The sequence below is a fragment of the Limulus polyphemus genome, unplaced genomic scaffold (assembly GCF_000517525.1).
Source record: "Limulus polyphemus unplaced genomic scaffold, Limulus_polyphemus-2.1.2 Scaffold843, whole genome shotgun sequence".
Taxonomy (NCBI): Eukaryota; Metazoa; Arthropoda; class Merostomata; order Xiphosura; family Limulidae; genus Limulus; species Limulus polyphemus.
In genome coordinates this window covers 395,057-402,743 of record NW_013666453.1, presented here as the reverse complement: position 1 = coordinate 402,743, position 7,687 = coordinate 395,057, and the positions used below count along the sequence as shown (strand labels likewise).

The following is a 7,687-nucleotide window of genomic DNA, read 5'->3' as shown; positions in this document are numbered from 1 at the left end:
GTGGGAAAAGTTATGGAAAGTCTGGTAAAAGATGCTTTGCAAATTCATTTAACAAAACTTAGAATTTTATTGGATAGTCAACATGTTTTCACAAAGGAAAAAAATCTTGCCTTACAAATCTTTTGACAATTATTGAAAAGGTTACTGCTTATGTAAATGAGGCTAAGGGTGTAGATTTGGTGTATCTGGATTTTCAAAAGCATTTGACAAAGTGCCACATAAAAGGCTTGTGAAAAGAATTATAGGTGTGGGGGATAAGTTAGCAAATTGGATAGAAAAGTGGCTGGATGGAAGAAAGCAGAGGGTTGTTATAAATGGAGTTCAGTCAAACTAGATTAATGTCACAAGTGGGGTACCTCAGGGCTCAGTCATAAGACCTTTGCTCATTTTGATTTACATCAATGGCATAGATGAAGAAATGTTCAATAAATTACTTAAATTTGCTAATGATATTTAAGGTCTTGGGCATTGCTGCTACACAAATAGATTTAGATCATTTAGTTAGTTCAGCTAATAAATGGCAGATGGGTTATCATAATTTTAATTATAAGTATAATTTGGATGGGAATAACCTTAACAGTGTTATGAAAGAAAAGGATCTTGGTGTTGTGGTTGATCAGTCTCTTATGCCATCCAAACAGTGTGTTAGTGGTAAGGCAAACAGGAGTTTAGTTTGTACCTACATAAATATTGAATACAAGTCTAAAGAGGTTATAATTTCATTGTATAGGTCACTGGTTAGGTCACACTTGGAGTATTGTGTTCAGTCTTGGGCTCCTTACCTTAGGTAGGACATTGAATTGTTGGAAAGGGTTCAGAGGAGGACTACTGGAATGGTGCCTTGGAGTGGAGGGGTTGTCATATGAGGAGAGGTTAAGATCTCTGAAGTTGTTTCTCTTGTAAAAAAAAAAAAAAGTTAGAGGGGATCTGATTGAGGTGTCTTAAAATTGTTAAGGGAATTTATAGTGTTGATGCATCATCTTTTTTCATACTAAATGGTGAAAATGGTAGACCTAGGGGACACCAAATATACATTTTAGCAGGGTAGGAGTCAACTTCAGCTGAGACAGGATGATTAGCCTTTGGAACAGGTTACCTTCAGATGCTGTGGAGGCAGTAAATTTAAGTGAGTTTAAGAGCAAGCTTGATAACTATATAAATGATAAGGACTGGCTTTGAGATTTTTTGATTTTTTTATTTAATAGTATTAGTTTGTTTTAGAGGATGGTACAGCCTAGATTGACCAATAGGTCCCTTGTTGTCCCTAAACGTTATGTTACATTATTAAATAAGTAAGTAAGTAGTTGAAATAAATTTTTTTAAACCATTACATTCCTCCTCCTACTTTGAAAATGTAAATAGTAAATGAATTTTTAAAATAAGTGTTTAAGAAAATGTTGCACCAAACAATTTAAAAAGAAAAACACACAACAACAAATCAGTAAACTGAACAAGGAAATTAATAATCAACAAATAATGAAAATGTTATTGTTTCAGTTGTTATGATGTAGGAAAAGCATTAAACAAATAGGTATACAGCATTAACCCCATACAAGTTAAACTGTATGATTAATACTCAAGAAGAAAAACCTGAATAATGCATCTTTATACATGTAGAAATAGGCATAATTTTCACAAAGGGTGGGGAGTGACATTCCCCCCTCACTGTTTCAAAGATATAATACCTTTTTTGATAAAACAATACCCTCATACATACCCCAGATACAAAAAACTGCCTGTCCCCTCCCCTTTTGAATTCTCTCTCTCTCTGTGTATATATGTGTGTATTTACATATATCCTGAAAGTCCTCTTTATAAAATTGAGTAAGGAAGCATATTATGCTAATATAATAATAAGTTGGCAATGAGTGATTTATTTTGGGGGAACATACCACATGTTTCAACAGAACGTTGGTCTATCTTCCCTCGGTTATGTCCTGCTTGTATCTTGTGATTTCAAATATCCCAATACTTTGTTAAACTTCTTCCAGATTTTCATTGGTCCATCTGTAGTTCACAATATCTTGAATATTTTGCTCAAATCCTTTCGGAATTGGTTTCATCTGTGTTTGGCTGTAGTACAGCTCATCAAAGATGGCTGTGATATGATACAAAGTTAGAACACATTCCACAGCTTCTTTGATGGCTGAAAAACAGGTTATTCATCAATCAAATCCAGCGTGTGGTTATCTAGCTAGTGACTAATTGCATCCAACATGGGTTATCAGGTTACTAACTAGTCGACTCCAACTTGGTTCTGGCAACTGACCACTCATAAAGCTATTGGTAATTCAAATCCAAAATGTGATTAGGCCACCGATAAATCTCATCAAATATATGATAATTAGATAATAAGTAGTCAAATCTGTGGTAGCAAATGAATGACCAGACAAATTTAGTATGAGGAGATTAATTTTGCCTTCTATGAAATAACAGCTACATTCCAGATGTCAAAGAGGAAGTAGGTAAAATGAAAGACAAAACCATAAACCACTTGTTACCACGAAGTTCTTATCACCCTTTCCGTCAAAGACAAGGTAGTGAGATGGTTGCCTTAATCACATCTCACTACCCATGTCTTTCACAGGAAAAATGCTTCTCTCGTTTTTCTATATTCAACATTTAGCAGCCTTTTAATTCTGTAAAAAATTAGATTAATCCCAGCATTATACTGCCAAATATGCTTATATGCTTTGTAAGATGTGATTTGTGTTTTCAGCTAGAAATATTAACATAGAGTTTTCAAGCTCAATTTATAACATTTAGTGTTTTTAAAATACTACATGCAGGTGGTTAGAATTCAGTTGGCATATTATGTGCTCATCAACTGTATTGTACATGTTCTAAGTATAATTGATAAAGACAACATGGATTTTTGGATGTAGATTTACAGAATATTCCTGTCACTGTAGATATTAATCTTTTCATGATAAATATAAAGATTGAGAGATTATTAATAGATAAAGCACCAGGACCATACAAGATTTTCCCCTGAGTTTTAAAGGATGTCAAAGATCAGATACGTAAACCTCTTTCTTTGATTTTTGGTAGGTAATAGAAAGTGAACAGGGGCCTGAGGACTGGAGAGTTGCTAATTTTACTCCATGTTTTTAAAGGGGGTGATAAGAGTTGCCTTGGAAGTTATATCCCAGTTAATCGTCATATTTCTGTAGTAGAAACAATTTTATACATCTTATAAAAAAAGAAACATTTCAAAATCATTTAGTGAACTATGAGATCATAAAAAAGAGCCAACTTAAATTCTTGCTTTAATAATATGGGAATTTTTTTTATCTAGGATGCTACTTGTTATCCAGACAATGGAAAGGATATGGACTTGGTGTACCTGCCTCATAGTTATTTGTCCAATTTTTCAAAAAGGCTTAAATTCCATTTATCTTGCACCCCTGTTGGAAAACGTTTGACGTATGTAAATGATAGAAGCATTTCAAATTGTAATTGCAATCAGATTAATTGTAGGCTTGCTACTTCATTTAGGAAGTTATATCAATATGCCTTTGCTCATCTGTTTATTTTGCACCCCTGTTAGAAAAAGTTTGACAGAAAAATAAATATTAAAATGAAAAATCTCAAAAATTCAGATGTTTTTTGTTGTTGTTTTTTGTCAGTAAATTAAAATATCAGCACATAGGTAAAAGGCAAAATTCTTGAAATTATCATTGTTTTGGAGATTTGAAAGAAAACCTTCAAACTGTTAGGGAAGACCTGATTTCATGTGGCTTCACACCTTTCTCTCTCCTTAGCTTTTATCAAATTTTTATTTGTAATTATCTGAACACAGTGACTTTCTTTAAAGATTTTCACAACAAATTTAATCACCTCATATCCTAGATGTTCTTCTGGTTTTTATAATTACTTATATACTATTTGTATATATGAAACATGTCCTTAATTATACATACAGTTGTTTTCTTATGGCTCCTACTATTTTCAGTGAAGAAACTGAAAACAACACTGTATTTTTGCAATGTACATTAATTAAGTAAATTGTATGTCCAATATGAAAAACTTCAGTAAGATATAATAAAATGTTTTCTTTATACCATATTTTCAAGTACAAAAAGATGTTCAAAGGGTTACAAAAAATGTGTGTATATCACATTACCAACCACTGACCAGTCACCAAAAAATGTTTTTTTCTAGTCTACATAACAGGTCTTGATAATGCATCAAAGTTTTTCTAACAAGAGGGTGCAACAAGGTCATTAAGGGTTAGTGTTTTGGCTTATGCTTTGTTTGTTTCTTTCTTTTTACTTTAATTACGTTAACTGAAGCATAACTACTCAATTAGTGCAGTTTGCTGATGACATTCAACTCTTGGGTATTTCTAGCTGTTTTGTGAATGTTGAGGTACTACAGAATGGCTCAGATCAATTGATAAGTTTAATGAACATTTGGAAGATGAATTAATTATAGTAAGTGCAAAGTAATACATTTGGATTATCATGGGAACCCGCTTAACAACGTGATTGTAGAAACTTATCTTAGTGGTAGATGTGTTATTCAAGTCATTAATGCAATACTTTGTTGCTAGTAATATAGCTAATACAATATTAGCTATATAGTAATATAGCTGATACAGTTATAGGGTATATTTATATGTACTGATTATAAGTCAAAATAGGTATCTATACAAGTCACTAGGTAGACCTCACTTGGAATAGTGATTACAGTTTTGATAGTCTTGTCTAAGAAGTGATATTGATTTATTGAAAAGGGTTCAAATGAGTTTTACTGGGATTATTCCAGCAACAGAAGTGTTATTTTATAGGAATAGATTAAGATATTTTGCTTTTTCTCTTTTCTTGAGAAAAGAAGGATAAGAGGTGATCTTATTGAATTTTATAGGATAAAGACCATTGATATTTTTTTTCTTATACCCTGAAGACAAGAAGACACAAGTTTAAGACTTAGAAAATACTGTCCAGGTTCAGGGTTGGGAACTCGCAGCTCTTTATACACTGTAAAGTTCACATTAAGAAGGAGAAAAATTTCACATTGTATGCACTTGAATAACTGTCTGCATGTAATAATTATCCCTTTAAACTTTAAGAAGGGCTGATTGCAGAACATGTTTGAACTGGCTTTCCTTGCATGTCAGTCTTGGAAAGTCCTAGTAAACAGACCATGAGCTGCTTGGTCAGCTAGAACCTAGCATATGTTGTGGCCGTCCCCCCCCCAAAAAAAAGACTCTTACTCTATGAAATATTGCTGACTGCTGAGCTAGACTACAGTTAATACAGTTTTTTTTCTAAAAGATTGATTGGCTTATGGAATGAGTTGTAGTTGGCAGTAGTGGAGGTCAGCACTTTACAAGAGTTTAAGAGTGAAAACAATGATTTCCTGAAAAATAAAATGTTCAGTTAAGTTTTCACTTTTCTCAATCATGGATGTGCAAGGATAGTCTTGAAGGACCAAATGGTCCCTTGTTGTCTAAATGTCATGTTTTGTTAACTGTCTTAGCTGTGTTTAAACATTAGTCTTGGTTGTATGACTCAGAAGAACTACACAGACTTCAAAGAGTGTTTAACTTAATTCATGTACAGTTAAGCAATAATATTAATTTAAAGGATTTACATATACAGAAAAAAAAAGATTTATAAACACTTCAGTTTTGATATTATTAATTAATTGATGACAAAAAACATCAAGTTCTGTATTTGTGTCAATTTTATATTAAATAATAAGATTATGAAAAAATCACCCACTTTATATGCACAAGTCTTTGTAAAATATCAGGTAATAAGACTAAACATCAATATGTTCACGAAAAATTAATACAATTTTTACTCTAAAGTGAAATACCTAAGTTTATGAAATGACCCTTTTTAACACACCGTATTCTGTGTTCTACTGTTGTTGATGCCTTTAAATCTGTATATTACATAATTATTTTGTAGGGTTTGATGAGAATGCTATGTTCAAGCTCACTGATGCATCATCTAATATTAATGTAAATATATTTAAAAAAAATTCACACTCCACTTAATATAAAGTTAGTTATGCATGTTTAAAATTCAGTATCATAAAGCTTAAGTACCGGCTGTTTGTCATGATAAAGCCATATAGTTATTTACATTTAAATCATACATTATCTGAAATATTTTTATATATATATACTTTTTAAGATCAGTAATTAAAAATTAAAACTTACTTACTGCCGAAGTCTCCATTATTTTTCATTCCATCATACTTGTTTCTGTTAAGTGCACACTAGAGCTATTTGTGTTTTCCAGCCACAGTGTGGATTTATCATAAATTAACAGAACTGAAACAAACAAAAAACTTTTCAAGAAATACTTCACAAAAATTTCCATTTCCACTAATATAAATATTGTAAATTCTAAGGTATGAAATCATGAGTTTGCTGTTACATGCCCCTAAAGACATCTTGTAGGATGTTATTAGTTCAAAATTTGAACATTTTCAGTTAACCTCAAGGCAAAAACAAAATATACAGAAATTTAAGTTCATTTTTTAATATGAAAATTTTTAAATTTCATAAGATCCATAACCTAAAATTAAGAGAAGCATATTTGCAATCTAAATAGGTAAAACCTATATTTCATTCAGCTTTTATAATTGTTGATACTGTAGGGTTAAAAACTTGGATATACTTTTTTTTTAGCAATTTTAGTTGAGTAAGTAGTGTAAATGGAAAGGTGAAGTTATGCATTAGAGCTGTATAATCAAATTGTAACAGTTCTATCAAATATTAAAATTATGTTAGAATATAACCTATATGTAGATATAAATATAACTTACCATTATATTGTGTGTATAGCTTAAGATTCGTTTCTATTAATGCCTAAATTAGCATGACAAAACCTAAATGTTTTATTTTCGAGCAACTTTTATATGGAATTTAGATGTTAATCTCAATGATTTTTATCCAGTGGGAAATATCTTGGAGTTACAGAAATAAGTCCATATCTTGGAGTTAAAGAAACAAGTCCAATATAACTTTCTCAGTACTAGACAAACTGTTGTTGGGTTTGATTTATAGATTAACTTAGGATTTCGCTCTCACTCTATCAAAACAGTTGTATTTGAATGCCTCAAGCTTTTTGTGAAGCAATAGTAGATATAACAATGTTTTGGGACAACATGGGACCCATCCTCTAAACTTAACTAAAACTATTAATAAATAAATTAAAAAAAAAAATCTTAAAGCTTGAAAGGCAATCTTGTAATATTTTGTGTAAAGACTGTATTATCTATACTATTACTCTGCATGTTTGTATGTACGACCGTTACACTTTCTGACCGACAACCTGCTGAACCTGCTGCATAAGCGTGCGTAGTTAGAATGTTTCCCCAAGAAAAATTGTGCATGCGTATTATTCAATCGACGTAAAACAGTCTGCCTGCGGCAGAGAGCTGCTGAGCTCAGTGATGAAGTTGCTACAATTGCTGTATGAAACAGGAAGTAACAACAAAAGGGGAATGTAAATATACTTTGCTAACCATTTTATACAATAGAATATTAAAAACTTATTAAAGTTTTGATGTTAGATCATAGAATAACATTATAAGTTTATTTATCAATGGTATTAAGTACAGTAAAGCTTAGTCCTGACTAAACTAAAGTAAAAAAATGTACATAGGTTACAGTTAATTTATCTCTTCATCGAACTTAGGCCTAACATACGTTAAAGTTTTATTA

General features: G+C 31.5%; 2 long non-coding RNA genes across 2 annotated transcripts in view; one reads left to right on the top strand and one right to left on the bottom strand.

Annotated features, from left to right (window-relative positions):
* Positions 1 to 7,687, top strand: part of LOC111086093 — a 67,120-nt gene that overhangs the window by 4,606 nt on the left and 54,827 nt on the right. The window contains exon 2 of the long non-coding RNA XR_002610850.1: positions 3,299 to 3,426. This is a non-coding gene — a long non-coding RNA (uncharacterized LOC111086093). The remainder of the gene's footprint in view (positions 1 to 3,298; positions 3,427 to 7,687) is intronic.
* The window catches only part of LOC111086094, a 69,195-nt gene continuing 67,205 nt past the window's right edge, over positions 5,698 to 7,687 (bottom strand). The window contains exon 3 of the long non-coding RNA XR_002610851.1: positions 5,698 to 6,289. This is a non-coding gene — a long non-coding RNA (uncharacterized LOC111086094). The remainder of the gene's footprint in view (positions 6,290 to 7,687) is intronic.